We start from the raw sequence: 20,895 nt of genomic DNA, 5'->3' as shown, positions 1-20,895 counted from the left end.
ACACAGGCTGAAAGTGAAGGGTTGGAGTAAGATATTTCATGCAAATGGAAATGAGAAAAAGCTGGAGTTGCAATACTTATATCTGACAAAATAGACTTTAAAATGAAGAACATATTAAAAGACAAAGATGGGCACTATATAATAATAAAGGGATCGATCCGACAAGAGGACATAACCCTAGTAAACATCTATGCACCCAACATAGGAGCACCTAAATATATAAAACAGATATTGACTGACATAAAGACAGAGATCAACAGTAACACTATCATAGTAGGGGACTTCAACACACCTCTGACAACAAGGGACAGGTCTTCCAGACAGAAAATCAATATGGAAACAACAGCCTTAAATGACACATTGGACCACTTGGATTTAATTGATATTTTCAGAGCATTTCACCCCAAAGCTGCAGAATACACATTCTTCTCAAGCGCACATGGAACATTTTCCAAGATAGACCACATGTTAGGCCACAAAACAAGTCTTGATAAGTTTAAGAAATTGAAATTATACCAATTGTCTTCTCTGACCACAGTGCTATGAAATTAGAAATGAACTACAGGAAAAAAACTAGAAGACACACCAATTCATGGAGGCTGAATAACGTGTTACTAAATAATGAATGGGTCAACCAGGAGATCAACGAAGAAATCAAAAGGAATCTCAAGACAAACAAAATGAAAACACGAGGACCCAAAATCTATGGGATGCCGCGAAAGCAGTCCTAAGAGGGAAATTCATAGCATTGCAGGCCTACCTAAAGAAACAAGAAAAATCATTAACAACATTTTATCTTCACACTTAAGGAATCTGGAAAAAGAACAGAAAAATAAGCCCAAATGGAGTACAGGACGGAGATAATAAATGTCAGAGTGGAAATAAATCAAATAGAAACCAGAAAAATACAAAAGATCAATGAATCCAAGAGTTGGTTCTTAGAGAAGATAAACAAAATTGACAAATCTTTAGCCAGACTCATTAAAAAAAAGGAGATAGAGGACCCAAATTAATAAAATCAGAAATGAAAGAGGAGAAGTGACAACAGACACTGCAGAAATACAAAAAAAATTAAGAAATTACTATAAGAAACAGTATGCCAACAAATTTGACAATCTGGGAGAAATGGACAATTTTCTAGAGGCGTACAACCTTCCAAGGCTAACTCAAGAAGAAACAGAAAACCAGAATAGACTGATTACCACCAGGGAAATTGAATCAGTAATCAACAATCTCCCAACAAACAAAAGCCCTGGACCAGAGGGCTTTACAGGTGAATTTTACAAAACATTCAAAAAAGAATTATCACCTATTCTCCTCAAGCTCTACCAAAAAATCCAGAAGGAGGGAAGGCTCCCAAACACTTTTTACGAGGCCACTATCACCCTGATCCCAAAATCAGACAAAGACACCACAAAAAAATAAAACTGCAGGCCGATATCTCTAATGAACACAGATGCAAAAATCCTCAACAAAATATTAGCGAACGGAATTCAGCAATACATTAAAAAAATCATACACCATGTTCAAGTGGGATTCATCCCTGGTATGCAAGGGTGGTTCAACATCCGCAAATCAATTAATGTGATACACCACATTAACAAAATGAAAAATAAAAATCACATGATCATATCAATAGATGCAGAAAAAGCATTTGATAAAATCCAGCAGCCATTTATGATAAAAACCCTTAAGAAAGTGGGAATAGAGGGATCATATCTCAACATAATAAAGGCCATATATGATAAACCCACAGCTAACATCATACTCAATGGGGAAAAGCTAAAACCATTCCCCTTAAGATCAGGAACAAGGCAAGGTTGCCCACTTTCTCTACTTCTATTCAACATAGTACTGGAAGTTCTAGCCAAAGCAATCAGACAAGAAAAAGAAATAAAAGGCATCCAAATCGGTAAGGAGGAAGTAAAATTGTCATTATATGCAGATGATATGATACTATATATAGAGAACCCTAAAGACTCCACAAAGAAACTATTATAGCTGATAGATGAATTTAGTAAAGTAGCAGGATACAAAATAAATATTCAGAAATCAGTTGCATTTGTATATACCAATAATACAACATCAGAAGGAGAAATTAAAAAAACAATCCCATTTACAATTGCTTCAAAGACTATAAAATACCTGGGAATAAATTTAACCAAAGAAGTGAAAGATCTGTACTCAGAAAATTATAAGACACTGAAGAAAGAAATGAAAGAAGATACAAATAGATGGAAACACATACCATGTTCATGGATAGGAAAAATTAATATTGTTAAAATGTCCATACTGCCTAAGGCAATATACATATTTAATGCAATTCCTATCAAACTACCAACGACATTTTTCACAGAAATAGAACATGTAATCCTTAAATTTATATGGGACCATAAAAGACCCTGGATAACCTCAGCAATCTTGATAAATAAGTACAAAGTGGGAGGTATAACAATACCTGACATGAAATTATACTACAAGGTTACAGTAATCAAAACAGCATGGTACTGGCATAAAAACACACACATAGATCAATGGAACAGAATAGAGAGTCCAGAAATAAATCCATGCCTATACGGCCATTTAATCTACAACAATGGAAGCAAGAATGTACAGTGGGGTAGACAGTCTATTCAATAAATGGTGCTGGGAAACCTGGACAGACACATGCAAAAAAATGAAGCTGGACCACCTCCTTACACCATATACAAAAATAAATTCAAAATGGCTTAAAGACTTAAATGTAAGATCTGAAATCATAAAATTCCTAGAAGAAAATATAGAAAGAAACTTCACAGACTTTACCCGGAGTAAGATTTTTATTGATATATCCCCTCACGCTAGGGAAGTAAGAGAAAAAATAAACATGTGGGATTACATCAAACTAACAAGTTTTTTCACAGTAAAGGAAACCATCAATAAAACAAAAAGGGACCCTACTGAATGGGAAAAGATATTTGTCAATGACATATCTGATAAGGGGTTAATATCACAAATTTATAAAAAAACTCACTCAACTCAACTCCAAAAAACAAACTACCCAATTAAAAAATGGGCAGAGGACATGAAGAGACATTTTTCTAAAAAGGACATACAGAAGGCAAACAGACATATGAGAAAATGCTCAAACTCACTAATCATTAGAGAAATGCAAATAAAAACCACAATGAGATACCACCTCACCCCAGTCAAAATGCCTATCATCAATAAATCAACAAACAACAAGTGTTGGCGTGGATGTGGAGAAAAGGGAACGCTTGTGCACTGTTGGTGGGATTGCAGATTGGTGCAGCCACTATGGAAAACAGTATGGAGGTATCTCAAAAATCTGAAAATGGAACTACCTTAAGATCTAGCAATTCCACTACTAGGTATCTATCAGGAGAAATCCAAAACTCTAATTAAAAAACTTTATGCACTCCTATGTTTATTGCAGCACTATACACAATAGCCAAGACATGGAAACAACCAAAATGCCCATCGGTAGATGACTGGATTAAGAACCTGTGGTCCATTTATACAATGGAGTATTACACAGCCATAAAGAAGAAAGAAATCTTACCATTTGCAACAACATGGATGGACCTATAGAACATCATGTTAAGTGAAATACGTCAGACAGAGAAAGACAAATACCATATGATCTCACTTATATGTGGAATCTAAAGAAAATAAGTGAATGAACTAATCAGAAAAAGTTTTATTCTGAATGAACTAATCAGAATAAGTGAATGAACTAATCAGAAAATAGAGACATAGAGAAAAAAGTGAGGGTTGCGAGATGGGAGGGGGGTGGGGATAAAGGGGAAGGTGAGGGGATTAGAAAACAGTCAGTAACCACAAGTTGGCCACGGGGTTCTGAAAATTAATTTGGGGGACGTAATCAATAATGTTGTAAAGACTTTGTAGGGTATCTGATGGACACTTGTCTCATTAGGGAGACCACCTCAGGTATGATGTAGATGCCTGATCATTGCATTGTACACCTGAAGCTGAAGCTGAACAATAATGAATGTCAACTACAAGTTTGTATGTATGTGTGTGTGTGTGTGTGTGTGTGTGTGTGTGTGTGTGTATGTATGTACTTACAAGAAGTGGAGTACAGTATTAGGAATAGAGACAGTGGAAATGTAATGGCTCTGTGCGATGTCAGAGGGATAGTGGATAGGGGAGGGGAGTTCACACAGTGTGAGGGAGATAAAAGATAAACGTTTAAGTATTACTTTGTCTTGTGCACCTGAAACTAATAAAAAAATAATAAATATTAAAAAAGAAAAGCTGTTCAACGTTATAGTTCTGAGACCCTGTTAATGTACTTATTTAGGAAGGAGGCAGACATTCTTAGATGCCTTAAGCCGTCTTCCCTACCCTCTTTGCCTTCACCCTATCCACAAACCTAGCATACACTTTCCAGTCCTATGCTTTGGCATATGGCAAGATGCCTCTAACTTCCACAGAAGTGAGTATGTTTTTACTGTTTGTGACACAGGATGCCTTCAATAAGAATATTGTTGAGGATGTTTGTAGAGGGTTAATCAGTAGGTGTACTGCCCTGGAAAAAGATTTTTGCCAATAAATGTAAAGCTATACATATCAGCTATGCTGTATTACAAAAACTACATAAGTATTCCAAAGAGTACAAGTTATTTTATATTTCTGTCAGATATGTTTTCTAAATATCACATATGTAATATCTATCTTTTTTTTCCATTTGAGCTTTTCTTCACAAAATTTCCATGAGACATGTTTAGTTAACAATAAACTAATGCAGTTAAGATATTTAAAGATGAATACAGATCATGATATGATTGATTTTAGCTCAACATTAAAAAGTGATATTTAAATTCAACATTTATTTTCCATCATAGTTGTCCAATCACATAAAGTGCAAGATATATGCATGATTGTCATAGAAAGAACAAGATAGACACAAGATTCCATAGGTTGAGATAGTACTAATATCTGGGAGAAAACCTAAATTCCTATTAAATTAATATTAACCCCAATTCCCATCTTTCTTACTGCATTAATATGAACCACAAAAATGAACATGTTTTGGGAAAAAACTACCATTTATTTTTACCCAGCAATGTGAAACTCATTTTGCTTACCTCACAAGTTGTCTATATCTCTCCATGTGATTCCCTCTGAACTGGAGAATAATGCCACATCCAAAATGACCTCACCACACAGCTTTTCTTTTTTGATATCTGTATCAGAATTCCTGATATCTTAGACTAATATCTTACATAAAATATTTCCTTTCCTAAAGATGTTAGTAAATTTGATTCCCTCCTCTCATTTGGAATTTTAATTATATAAATTCTCCCAGGTCACCCTGTCCTTTAATAATACATTAGTCCACTCCTGGAAATGTGCTCTATTGATGTCATTAATTCCCACTGACAGTCCCAGTTCCTTTTCTCACACTATAAAATTGTTATATAGAAAAATGGAAACCAATTGAATTTTGCATTAGATTTGTTATATACTTAATCTTCAAAGTACATGGCACGCGCACACACATACACACCCAAACACACACATTAGTTGAATAAATAAATGAGTCTGTTATTTACCACTCAATTATTTATTCATATAAAAGTTTCATATTACACTCTCTATATAATTTATTTTCGATGTTTTTGTAATCAAGTGTTTTGTGTTTGTTTGTTTGTTTGTTTTCATTCCCTAAACAATATGAAGAATTTGTAGATACTCTGGGCAAAATAGGGAGATACTAAAGAGTTCTGCACAAAGTAAAATGATTTATGTTCATTTTAGAACTGTCACATTTGCTGGCCATTTGAGAATAGGCTCTGTTAAGAGATGAGGATGTCATGGAAGAAAGTGATAGCAGTGCAAGTAGAGAGAAAGGGTTAATTCTGGACAGTAGAGGCAACTGGATTTTCATTTGGAGTGAATATGGAATACAAAAGAAACTGAGGTTCTATGGACTACTCCAAGTAATAACACGAAAATATGCCATTATTTGTGGTTACACGTGGTGGGTGATATTATGGGAAATAATTTATTATTTTCTTATTTATACTTATCTGATTAACAATGAGCATATATGAATTTAATAATAGGGGGGGAAAAAAAACTTCATTTTTTAAGTATCTGAATACAATTTCCAAAATACTTCATAGCAAACATATCTTCTGAAGGTGTTAAAAATCATTTGGATTCCTAAAAATGACAAATTAGGAATAGATATCCTGGTTAGACTTCAGTCATTTCTACATTAGTTCTTACTAGTAAATTCAAGAAGTCTTAAGACCTGGAGGATCCTTACCTACCCTCCTCTAACATCACAACTATCCAATACTCTTTTTTTTAAAAAAGTTCTTTATCCTTTTACTTATTTTTTAAATTAGTTTCAGGTATACAAAACATAGTGATTAGACATTTATATACCTCACAAAGTAATAACACCAATAAGCCTATTGCCCATCTGACACTGTACAGTTATTACAATATTATTGACTATATTCCCTATGCTGTATTTTATACTCCCATGGCTGTTTTTTTGTAGTCCAGCCATGGGAGTATAACCCATCCAATCTTATTTTATATCAATTTCAGGTGTACAGTGTAGTAGTTAGACATTTATATAATCTATGAAGTGATCCCCCTGTAAGTCTGGTACCATCTGACACTATGCATAGGTTTTACATTACTATTGACTATATGTCACATAGTGTACTTTATATGTCCATGACTATTTTGTAACTAACAATTTGTACTTCTTAATGCCTTCACCTTTTATACACTACTCTTTAGCAGATAATGTGAGCTAATATTTGGCTGAAATCGTGAGCCAGTGTACATATAAATGTATTGTTGCTAAAATTTTACATTCCTTCATGGCGAGTTTTGCAATTCTTTGCAATTCTAAATAGACAGGAATACCAAGAAAGTATCAGTGAGAATTGCTATTTTGCAGATTGCTCATGAATATATGTTTTAGCATATTAATACACACACACACACAATATTAGCTTAAATCGGAATGCAACCTAATAAATCTATTAACCACTCTACCAAACAACAAATTCTTGTAATCAGTATATATAAAACAACTTGTTCAAATTCAAAGTAAACCAGTTTTTCATTATTAAAAACAACTGTAAGAATGGAATGATTACTTCCAGGAAATTACATTCTTTTCTGCTTGACATACACTAATTGTATGTATTATGTTTTATGCTGCATGAAATTGCGAAAATAAATTATGCAAAGAGAAGATTCTACATATTATATTGGCAACTACACGTATATGTATATACACACATATATGTGTATATATCCATGCATATGTATAAGTATATATGTATATACAATGTGTATATATATGTATATATATACACGTATATATATACTCTAAAATTCAACTTCTGCAAATGTCCATATATGACTTTCACAGAGTAGTGCACTACTTTAAATACAATTTTTAAATATTAAAATATTTAATATCCCTTAGAAATAAATTATTCCTGAGTAGTTAAACAAATGAACAAAAAATACCCCTCACATCCATTTATGATTAAAACATTTAATAAAGTGGGTATGGAAGGAAAATACCTTAACATCATTAAATCCATGTATGACAAACCCTCAGTTAATATCACAATTAATGGTGAAATACTGAAGCCTTTTGCTCTACATTCAGGAACAAGACAGGGCTGCCCCTTATCTCCACTGTTACTCAACATAGTATTGGAAGTTCTAGCCAGAGCAATCAGGCAAGAGAAAGGAATAAAGGCATCCAAATTGGAATGAAGACGTTAAATTGTCACTTTTTGCAGATGACATGATTGTTTATACAGAAAATCCTAAAGACTCCACCAATAAACTATAGAAACAATACACAAATATAGCCATCAAGTTGCTGGCTACAAAATCAACGTACAAAAATCCATTGTATCCCTATATACTAACAATGAAATTTCAGTAAAAGAAATGAGGAAAAATAACAATAAAACAATTCCTTTTGCAATTGCAACAAAAATAATAAAATGCCTAGGAATAAACAAAGGACATAAAGGACCTATACACTGAAAACTATAAGAATTTTTAAAAGAAACTGAAGAAGACACAAAGAAATTGAAAGACATTCCATGCTCATGGATTGGAAGAATCAACATAGTTAAAATGGCCATATCACCCAAAGCAATATACAGATTTAATGCAATTCCCATCAAAATCCCAATAGCATTTAAAAAAAAAAAAATGAAGCAAACCAAAACGTCATCAGATTTGTATGGAATCACAAAAGACCCTGAATAGCGAAAGCAATCCTAAGAAAAAGGAATAATGCTGGAGGTATCATACTCTCTGACTACAGCTTGTACTACAGGGCAGCAATAATCAAAACAGCATAGTATTGGCAGGAAAAACGCCAGACACACAAACCAATGGAATAGAATTGAAAACCTGAAAATAAACCCAAATAAATATAGAGATAATTTTTGACAAAGGACACAAACACATACAAGGGAGTAAAGAAAGCCTGTTCAATAAGTGGTGCTGGGGCAATTGGAAAGCCATGTGCAAAAGAATGAAACCAGACTGCTATCTGTAATAATGTACCAAAATTAACTCAAAATGGACCACAGACATAAACATAAGACGTGAACAAAAAAACTGCATAGAAGAAAACATAGCTACTAAATTAACGGACCTTGGGTTCAAAGAGGATTTTATGAATTTGACATCAAAGGCAAGGGAAGTAAAAGCTAAAATAAAGAAAAAAATAAAATGGGACTATATCAAACTAAACAGTTTCTGCACAACAAAAGAAACCCTCAACAAAACAAAGAGGCAACCAACTGAATGGGAGAAGATATTTGCAAACAACACCTCAGATAAAGGGCTAATATCCAAACTGCGTAAGGAACTCATACAACTCAACAACCAACCCAATTAAAAAATCAGCAGAGGACATGGACAGAAACTTCTCCCAACAAGACATACAAATGGCCAACAGATATATGAAAAAATGCTCAACTTCACTAACTATTAGGGAAATGCAAATCAAAATCACAATGAGATATCGTTTGACACCTGTTAGAATGGCTATCATCAACAAGACAAATAATACCAAGTGCTGCAGAAAATTAATAACAAGTGTTAAATTAAATCTTAACTAAAAAAATACAAAATGTTTTCTGAATAATAAACTTTTGCTGAATTTATTCTTTTTTCAGTTTAAAAACTTCAAATGATGACTACCAAATATAGGATCTCTATGATATTGAATTAAAACAAATGAGGAATATCTGTCCTCCTCAATCTCATCCTTGTCAACACTGTCTGTTGAATAATGAAGGCAAAGTGATCAGTCATGGCTTTCCTATAGATTACCTGAGGGGTTGTGGGGTGAGGGAGATCATTTACATACAAGAAGAACCAAAATCAGTTGTATGATTAAAGATATCTAAAAAGGAAAATTTATTTTTACAAAAAATAAATAAATTGAAGGGAATTTAAAATGTTCTTTTTATTTGAGCAAATATATGGAAGAAAATGGGATACTCTAAGAAGGTTAAAATGCTAAATATGGGAGGCTATATTAATCAATGCATTTCAAGTTCAATATACATTCTTACGGATCAGATATTTAACTTTTAATGTTATAGAATCAAAAATAATAATTTAGTTTACTTTAGAATTGTAAAAAAATATTTGTGAATGATGTTTTAAGTTAATAACTAACTTAAAAGCAGATATCCATTCATTGGAAAAGGTAGAAAATATTATATATTCTTAACTCACTAAAATTTAGAAAACATTGTGAAATCTAATAAGAGGTAGTAATTTTAGTTTTAATATTCAAATTAAGTTCTATAGTCTTGGTTGCTGGCCGTCTTGTTCTAAATTTCAGTTTATACTATGAATAAAAATGTTATTTAAAACAAGTCTTCTCTAAAGATGGTTCATTATACTCCATGGATGAGCAACTGTATGGGCTCCGAGATGCACTTGCACACACAAAAACACATAATATCGCTGCAATAGAGTTTGGTGGTATATACTGAATAATACTGGCTTCGTTTATATAAAAATGAAAAATTGACACTTATTTTAGCGTCCTGGGTGGCAACCCAGGTTGTAGTCAGATTCAGCATAATGGGGAGTAAACTGAATAGAAAAAGACAATATTATATAAAAAAATTTATAATTATAACTCTCTCAAAAATAAAACTCCAGGCTCATTTGGCTTCACTGGTGAATTGTATCAACACTTAAGGAAGAAATAAAAACATCTTATAGGAAATCATTCAAAATTTAGAGGAGGAATGGGCTTCCATCAAATGTTTTATGAAATCAACATAAACCTGTTCCAACACCTGAGAAAAGTATAATAAGCAAAGAAAACTACTTTTCTTTGCATAAGTAAATAAAATGCATAATTCCTTTACAAAATACCAGCAAGTAGAATCTAGCAATAAATAAAAAAGAATAATACTACATATCAAAATTTGGTTTATCCCTGGAAGACTGGTTTAACACTCAATAATCAATCATAATTCACTATATCACCAGGTTTTAGAAGACAATGTTTATGTAGATAACAAAAGAGACAATAAAAGTATTTGACAATATTGTAAAAAATTAATCATACTGTAATAAATATAATGTATCATGATATAATATAGTAAAATAAGGAAAATAAAGGCATAAAAGGAATTAAAAGTTCCATTATTTTCAGAAAATATGATTGTATAGAAAAAGAATCCAAAGGGAAAAGTAAATTCAGTAAGGTCACATGGCACAAGGGCCATATACAAAAACCAGTTGTATTTTAATGTACAGGTAATAAGTGAAAACGAAGTTAAAAATAAAAATACTGTTTGCAGCAGCATGAGAAACCACAACACATGTAGTGATAAAATAATCAAAAGATCTGTACCTCTATAAAGAAATTACAAAACACTAATGGAGAGAACTTAAAGAATGGAATGATATACAGGAAGACTGAGTATTATTAAGATGTCAACTATTCCTGAATTTATTAAGCGCCAATCAAGCATTTCCTTGAAATTATCAAACTTATTTTAAAATGTGTAAGAAAATGCAAAGGATCCAAAACCTTTTTTTAAAATATATAAAATTAGATGACTTATACTACCTACTTGCAAGACTTACTATTAACATACAAATTATTAAGGTAGCATAGAATGTCTGTAAAGACAAGCAAATACATAGATAAATGGAATAGAATAGAGGATTCTGAGGTAGAACCATGCATATAAAGTCAATATATTTGTTAGAAAGATTGAATTAAATTCAATGGCAAACAGGAAATCTGAGTAGCCATATGAAAAAAATAAAGAATGACCTCACTGAATATGTAGAATCTAATTTGTGGAGAAAAACAAACCTAAATGTGAAATCTATAATTATAAATCTTCCAGAAGAAAATATGAGATTAGCTTTGCCATTTGTTGGTACACCATAATATTTCAGACAGGACACAAAAAGCATTAAACACAAAAGGAAAAAAAAAAAACTGTACTTAATCACAAATTACAAACTTTGGTAATAAAAACTGAGTTATAAAACTGAAAGAGCAAGTCTTAGAGGTCTGTAAGCAGTAATAGAGCTTTAGAGCAACACGGCTGTCTACTGTCCCAGGCAATTAACACCCTGAACATTGAGGTTAAAAACTTCATATAAAATGTCTGTACTCAAGCTTGATTTCAAAGGAACAGAGACACTCTCTTTAAGGTATCACAGGGGCTTAGAAAATGAACACTTATTTTAGCATTGTGGCTTGCATACTATAGACTTTGCCCCAAAAGTTTGATTTTTTTCCGAACTCTGCCACCTTCATTTTATCTTTGGAGATTATAGGATAAATAGAGGAAATCCAACAGCTGAATTTTAAATTTTCCACTATTCTTATGAAAACAAAGTTACATATTTCTTAACATCGGTGTTGGAAATGTAATATTCATTTCTGCATTCATTGCTGCAAAACATGTAGTGGAACTATATGTTCCACACATATATTTTAAAAAAAATATGTGATCCCTGATTTTTGCCATGAGCAAAAGATCCAGTACTTTCACAAATATTCACATAGACTTTCCTTGGTATTTATTTTCATATCAATTTTATAAAAAATGTTTGGTGAGGGTTAAAGCCTGACCTACATAATAGTCCATGTGTCCCATGGATAATTCTGAGAGCTGAAGCATCATGTTGATTGATTTTATTTTTTTAAAAATCAATAACTTTGATTTCTTGTTTTAGACATGTACAAAATTTAAACATTCCTAAAACCATATGTAGATTAAAATATTCAGAATGTTGTCAGTGTCTATTAATCTCTAAAGAGCACACATTTTTCAATGTGTAATTTTACTAGGCATGTAAAGTAGGAACATGAAGTTTTCTGAAATGGAAGAGTTAATGGTGAGCTTGGGGAAGTTGACAAAAGTTACTTATTTTCAATTACTTCTAGACTTCCTCTGTATATTGGTAAATAAGTTACTAAATATGTTGATCCCAGAAAGAGTAGCAAGATACAGAAACTGCCCATAAAATAATTTATCTTCAATTGTTAACAACTGGGAATTAGGCCAGAAAGGATTCCCTTTGGACATAATAGGAGGGGACTGATGTTAAAAAAAAAAAAAAAAGAAAAAAAAAAAGTAATGTTTGTTTCTTTTATGTAGTTATATGTAAAACAAATTACATGTTAAGTTATATGTAAAATGTCTACAAGGCATATAAACTGGTAAGCACAAAAATAGAGTCATCCCTTGGTATCTTCAGGGGATTGGTTTCAGAACCCCTCAGATACCAAAAGCCATGAATATTCAACTCCCTTATATAAAATGGTGTAGTATTTCCATATAGCCTATGCACATCCTCCTGTATATTTTAAATGATCTTTATGTTACTAGTGATACCTAATACAATGTAAATGCTATATAAATAGCTGTTAAACTATATTGTTTAGAAAAAATTGGCAAGAGAAAAAGGTCTGTAATGTTCAGTACATATGCCTCCATGGTAGGCCTAATTACAGAGTGCACATCAGCAACAACATAACATTTAAAAAAATATTTTGATCTGCAGTTGGTTGAATCCATGGATATGGAACCTGAGAATACAGAGCACTGACTGTATTAATATTGGGCATAACAGATTAAATAAAGGCTAGGATTATCTATCAGAAGTGAATAAAGACATTTTTTTTTTCTATATATAATACTGTGTGTTCACCACCCAGACTCAGTTCTGTTTTCATCACCATGTATTGGATCCCCTTTACCCTCATCTACCACACCCCTCCCCCCTAACCTTCTGGTAACCATTAAACTATGGTCTGTGTCTATGAGTTTTTGTTTCTTTATGTGTCTTGTTCCTTTGTTGCTTTCAGTTTTATATCACACATACCGGCGAAATCATATAGTTCTTGACTTTTTCTGTCTGATTTATTTCATTCAACATAATAATCTCAAGATCCATTCATGATGTCACAAATGGTACTATTTCATCTTTTCTTAGGGCAGAATACTATTCCATCATATATATATATATATATATATAATCTTCTTTAATCATCTATCGAAGGAATTTCTTTAAAAATGTATTGCTTTAAAAACATTATCATCTTCATTACCCTTTCATTTTAATTATTTCTATATCTAATCTTACCATATTATCTTAATGTATATTTCTATTAGAGTTATCTTAAAAGTTGGATTATTTCTGTTGTCTATTAAATAAAACCTAGAGAACTAGAGACCTTACCAAGTTTTTGATGTTACCCATCATGTTGTTTTTAACTTTTTTCGTCCTTATCTCATACTGTTCATATATATAACACATACACAATCTAGAAAAAAATGCTTATGTCTTCTACTGTTAAGATGAATCTGGTTTTGAAAACCAGTGATCCCACCATTACAATGAGAAAATAGAAAATACCATGTAATTCATGCAATCAGAATTTAAAAACAAACAAACATCAAATTGCCGAAGACAGAGAAGTCTACACGACAGAATAGCTTGAGCTCCTCTGAGGTGAGCAGGGCAGAGCTTCCTTTCATTCCTGAGGACACCAGTGGACAGAGAAGCAAACTTACCAAATGAAAGAGGGGGAAGGAAGGGTAAGGAGGAACTTTGTAGGAACTATTACAGCTGGGGTACTTGACAAAGGTTAACTCTCAAATTCCATCAGTTTTTCCCTGTGGAATTTAGATAATTGTGCATTGGTGCACAGCAGGAAAACTGAAAGGGAACTTGTAGTTTTAAGGTGCTTGGATCCCAAGTACTGCTGGAGGAAGTATCTTCATTCCACCCTGAGATATAGAAATTCAGTATAGAACTGAAACTAAAATTGCATCCCAGCTCTGACCCAGTTCAATTCTTGATTTTATTTAAGAGAAGAAATCCTCACTCTAGCCATCTGGAAGAAAACATAAAACACCTTCAGTAGAAAAGATTTTACTGTCTGCTGTTATTTTTTTGTCAAATGTATATATGAGGGGTGCCAAAAAAATGTATACAAGTGGACACTTTGGTCAACGTTGCTCAAACAGTACTGCACTATAATCAGAAGTGTCTGAACACTGATGGTAACCATTTCGAGTACCTCTTGTAATTGCAGAAGTCAAACATAACTTGTGTTCGTCTTTTGTTTTCGGTATATATTGAGTATTACAATTTTAATACAGTTTCCCTTTTTTAAAATGTGTATACATTTTTGACACCTTCTGTATTATGCCAAATGTGTACATATATATAAACAGAGAATGCCAAAAAATGTATTTACAATTTAACAAAGGAAAAAACTGGGTAGATAGATAGATAGATAGATAGATAGATAGATAGATAGATAGATAAACTCCAAATATATATTCAGGAAATGTGGACCATATTCAAAGGAAAAAGAGAAACCTGATAAGAAACAATAACACACAGATTGTCTAGGGAATTATGGAAATTAAAAAAAATAAAACAACATAGTGAGTGAAAAAATATGTAGAGAATTTCAGTACAGAAATAAAAACTCTAAATAATGAACCAAATGAAAATTCTGGAACTACACATCTGTAATATTTTATATTAAAATCATTTGGGAATATTAGTAAGTAAGGCAAAGAAAAAGATCAGTGACTTGTATACAGATTAATATAAATTAGCTAAATTAAAGAACAGAGTTTCTTTTTTTTGTTGTTTTTTTTTTAAAGAGTGGAGACTCAAAGACATATGACAAGATAAGTAACATGCACAGAACTGGATTTACAGAAAGAGATAAAATGGAGAAAAAATGTATTTAAGCCATAATGTCTGAGTATTTTACAAAATTAATGAGTGATATTTACCCACAGATCCAAGGTCAGCAAAACCCAAACATTAGAGTAAAAACTGCTGAAAACCAAAGATAATCAGAATATCTTTAAAGCATCTAGAAACAAAAAAATGATGACCAACTTTTTACTAGAAACAATGAAAACCAGAAGATAATGGACAGCTATCTTTAAAGTCTGAAGAAGGAAAAAAAGCACAAGAAAAAAAAATAATAATAACCTAGATTGGCTGGCCAGAGTAAAAGAAAAATCTTAAAAGTAAGACGGAATAATGACACAGGCATTTGTCTGAAAATTACAGACTGGCACCACAAGAAATGGTAAAAGAAGTTCTTTAGGTTAAAGGAAGGTAATACCAGGTTGAAGAATAATCTTACACCTATTGAGAAAGCAAAAGGGATCTCAAAGAGGGTAAAAGTGTGAACCAAATTAAAAAGTATTTGAAAATATTTTGTAAATTCTGACTGTTGAAAACACCACATAACAATGTGTTGTGGAGTTCATAATTTAGAAGTGACAGCAAATCTAAAAAGCTGAAAGAGAAGGTACTAGATTAACTCAAAGGGAGAATGAAAGATAAACAAACAAACAAAAACCAAGAAAAGAGGAAAATACAAAACAAATAGAAAACTAATTACATAAGAGTGGACCAAAACTGAACTATATCCGTAAAATATTAAAAACCCACAATATACAAGGCAATAAAAAAATGTAAAAAGTGCTCATAAGACCAGAACAAGCACTTCACAAAAGAAATATTTTTTAACAAAATCATTAGAAATTAAAAACTCCTTGTATATTAGAATGACTGAACTAAAAATGAATTATAAAATCAAATATTGACAAGGATGCTGTACAAATGGAATACTTACACACTGCTTTTCAGCTTCTAAGATTGTACTATAAATTTAGAGAATGGTGTGGTATGTGCTAATAAGTTTAAACTTACACATACACTTTGACCTAGCAACATTTTATTTTTTTTAATTAAAGATTATTGAGGTGAGAACTGTTAGTAAATCACACAGATTTCAGGTGCACAATTCTGTAATACATCATCTATACATCACGTTGTGTGTTCACCATCCAGTCAGTTCTCTTTCCATCACCGATTATTTGACCCCCTTTACCCTTATCTACCACCCTTTCCCCCCCTTACCCTCTGGTAACCACTAAAATATTGTCTGCGTCTATGAGTTTTGTTTCTTCATTTGTTTGTCTTGTTCCTTTGTTGTATTCAGTTTTATATACCACATATCTGTGAAATCATACGGTTCTCAACTTTTTCTGTCTGACTTATTTCTCTCAGCATAATCATCTCAAGATCCATCCATGTGTCACAAGTGGTCCTATTTCACCTTTTCTCATGGCCTAACAATATCTCATTGTGTATATATACCACAACTTCTTTATCCAATCATCTAGCTAAGGACACTTTGGTTGTTTCCATGTATTGGCCACCGTAAATAAAGCTGCAATGAACATTGGAGCACATATATCTTTATAGATAAAAGTTTTCAAATTTTGGGGGTAGATACTCAGCATAGGGATTGCTGGGTCATGTGGTAATTCTATTCTTAATTTTTTGAGGCACCTCCACACTGCCTTCCATAGTGGCTGCACCAATCTGCATTCCCACCAACAGTGTATGAGGGTTCCTTTTTCTCCACAGCCTCTCCAACCCTTGTTAATTACTTGTCTTGTTGATGACTAGCAACTTTTTTACTTGGTATATACCCAAGAGAAATAAATGCATAGATTTACAAAGCAAACAAATTACTGCACAAGCATGTTCGTTTCATCTCTATTCATAATTTCCCAAACCTGTCTGTAACCCAATGCAAATGCCCATTAATAGTGGAATGTATACACTGGAGTATCAGCAATAAAAAATAGCAAACTACTGATGCACTTAGCAACATGTGTGAATCTTAAGAACTCTGTGCTGCTCAAAATTAGCCAGACATAAAAGAGAACTCATTGTGTACATATATGTGTATGTGTGTATGTATGTATGTGTGTCTATATATGTATATACTTACATACTTGTATATATACATACATATATACATATGTATATATACATATATATACACATATATATGTGTGTGTGTATTTCAAGAACAGGTATAAATTACCTATGATGAAAGGTCTATGGCCAAAAAAAAATGTCAAAAATGTTGATGGGGAGATTGGAAGTGGGCACAAAGTTATCTATGGTATAAGAAACATTTTATACATTCACCTACTGTTTTATATGAGTCTCTATATATGAAAACATATCAATCTATAAACTTAAAAATTCAAAAACAATGATAGAATCAAATTAGCCAAGAAAATGAAGAAAACTCTCACTGTTTTGTGAATATTGATTACACTTTCTATATTTCATGCTTTACTTCTTTTTTCAGTGTTCCTCCATCTCCTTGCCATACAAGTATTTATCACTTGAACTTATAACCACTGAAGGTCCAGATACCTTTTATATGTTGTTTTCTGTCATTTTCCCCATAAAGATTCTCTCATAATAATTTGCCTCATTTTAATAATTTCAACAGACCTCCCACTTTTTATTGCTTTTTGTTCTTCATAGTTCGTATCACCTTTAATCTATTATTTAATGTTTGCATTTAGGGCTTTCCATTGTTAGTCTTTAGCAACAGAACATAATTCCTATGAGTAAAGCATTTTTTGATAACTATATTTCCAATGCCTAGAATAGAGCCTGACCAATAGTAGATGCTTAATTAATATTTATTGCATGAATAAATGATTCATAATATTAACTTTGCTAAATGTCAAAATGAATGTTAGAAATGAGAACAGAGTTACCAGATAAAATACATGACAGTTAAATTCAAATTTCAGCTAAAACAGGGAATACATTTTTAGTGTAAGTAAGTTCCAACTATTTGCACAGAGCATACTTATATTTTAAAAAATTTGTTTATTTGAAATTCAAATTTGACTGGATGTTCTGTATATTTATTTACTAAATGTGACAATCCTAAATAAGCATCACTGGTGAAATGAGAAGCTTGTTACTCAGCATCAAAGATTCCTATGGGTGAAGTTAATGATATTCAAAATACATAAATTGCATAAAATAAAAATTACCTTTATCTTTATATGACAAAGCATGAGGATTTAGTGGGCCAAGTAATTTTTTAAAATCCAATGGCTAAGCATTTCATGTGAATTTTAATCATAAAAGCTGAAATAAAAGGGAGCTAGGACTTCATGAAGTCCTACCACATAGCAGGTCATATGACTATACTTGTGCGTGCACACACGTGAGCGCGCACACACTCACACACACGCACACACACTCACAAAGTTTGTATGCGCTACAATGTTTGGTCAGAAAATTGCTCTTGTAAATCTGGACGTAAGACTGAAATATCAATAATCTTTACCTGCATCTAATCATCTGCGTCAGTCTTCGCAACTAGAAACATTTAATGGCTTTGTCTGACCAAATTATTTTGGGTCATTTTACAATGAAAAAAGATCACTGATCATCACAATCAGGTGGTAGAGGAGAATGAATTAAGTTATACAACAATCAATTACACTGTATAACGCATAAAACATATTTAAGTAAAGTTCAGGATTTGTTTTACCAAATTTGGAAGAAATATCATATTGTCACAAATAAAATAAAATAAAAAACTCTGCATGTATTTATCTTCTTAATTTAAGAAATACAATTCTGTCAACTTGATCAAATTCTGTTTCACAGTGTGTGCCAAAAGTAAAAAAGTAATTTCTACACAACAACACAAACTCATATAGACCTTGTAAGTTGAGAGTGAAACCTTGATAGAATATGCTTCTGGGGACAATTTTAATTTAATTTTTAAAATTTACTTCTTCTTGTAGTCAAATGGAAAAGTGCATTAAAAATGTATTTTCAGCTATCCAGACTTTTTTCCCCAACTCCTGAAGAGGAGCCCAAAGCAAAAATGTCTGTAAAACACAAGAAGTTAAGTAGCTATATACTTTCAATCCTGTCAACTATTTGGTTTTAGGTATAAAGGTAAGACATATTATTCTTTTAAATCAATTCACTATGTTGAACAGTCAGGATTACATTTTGAATTTGGAATATATTTTTGATCCATTTTCACATCCCACATTTGGCTTATATCTAGACTTTGCTCTGCAAATGCCCCAAATATGTAAGTGTTATACTTTACCTCTCTGTACTATAGTTTTGTAAAGCCATGTAACCAAAAAAGAAAAAAAAAGGAAAGAAAAGAAAAAGAAAAAAGAGATCATCAATAGTGAAAAGAGGTATTAATATGATGGAGAATTCACATTTAAAAAGAAATACAATAAATAAATATGAAGCACGACATTGGATTAAATGTTCTCTAAACTGACTTAGGAATTTAATTTAACTGATACAAAATAACAGAGCACAAAGAAACAAATGGTAATAATACAAAAACAAGTTAATTGTCACCAATTTTAATATCACATACAAGATATAGTTCTAAGTGGATGGGGGAGGGGGGTTCACACAGTGTGAGGGATATAAATGATAAACGTCTAAGTTTTGCTTTGTCTTGTGCACCTGAAACTAATAATAATAAAAAAAAGATATAGTTCTATCTATAAAATACACAATTTAGGTCAGTAGCCCATTTGTATGAAATATATGTAAAAAGTTAATGAAGATCAAAATACAGCATGAGAATTACTGTTGATATAAAATCATCAGTTCTGACTTGTAGTAAATTATTGATTCTAAATTCTCATCTATTCTTCATCCTCAGATTCTATAAATTAGAGCTCTGTAGTCCATAAGGTTTATTATTAATGAGAAGTCCTTTAATTTATATTTGATAATTTATGTTTTGATCAGTTGAAAATTGAAGTATCAAAATTGTGCAATACTATTATAAGCTTCCTAAATTAACTGTAAATATAGAACAAATAAAACTAAAGAACATCAATTTAAAGAGGTTAAATCAAACTTATCAATATATCAACTCATCTTATAATCCATTGGGTTCCATGCTAATTAATTCAACCAAAGTGAAATTAGAAAATCAGCTAGTGAAATAAAGAAACACAATATATTACAAACAGAAACATCATAATGGCAAAAAGACTCAGAATTTGTCCTTCGTAACTACTCACATTTAAAAAGAACATGTTGATATAGTGTGGTCTTCTGTTTATTCTAATGCTGTAATTTTATTCTGTAACTCCCATAGAGGTAACTACAGAGCAATTTAGCATTATTATATATTTATAATTCCTCAGTAATATTTTCTAATCTCTTGCTTTTCTATTCCCAGATAATTGCTTCACAGCTCAGTAGAATTTTTTAACCACTTTCCCATAGTAACGAAACAATTTGAACACATAATATTACCTGTAGAGAGAAACCTGGGGTCACAAATGATAAAAACATAATTTAAATCTATTAAATGACTGTGCTTCAGTCATCCTTTCTAGTCTAGTTTAGTTATATCCACTCTTCGTATTTCAGCTTTCATTTTTAAAAGCACACTCAATCTTAAAAATCATACTATATTCCATTATTTAT

This window comes from Rhinolophus sinicus, linkage group LG03 (assembly GCF_036562045.2).
Source record: "Rhinolophus sinicus isolate RSC01 linkage group LG03, ASM3656204v1, whole genome shotgun sequence".
Taxonomy (NCBI): Eukaryota; Metazoa; Chordata; class Mammalia; order Chiroptera; family Rhinolophidae; genus Rhinolophus; species Rhinolophus sinicus.
Note: the sequence above shows the minus strand (reverse complement) of the source record.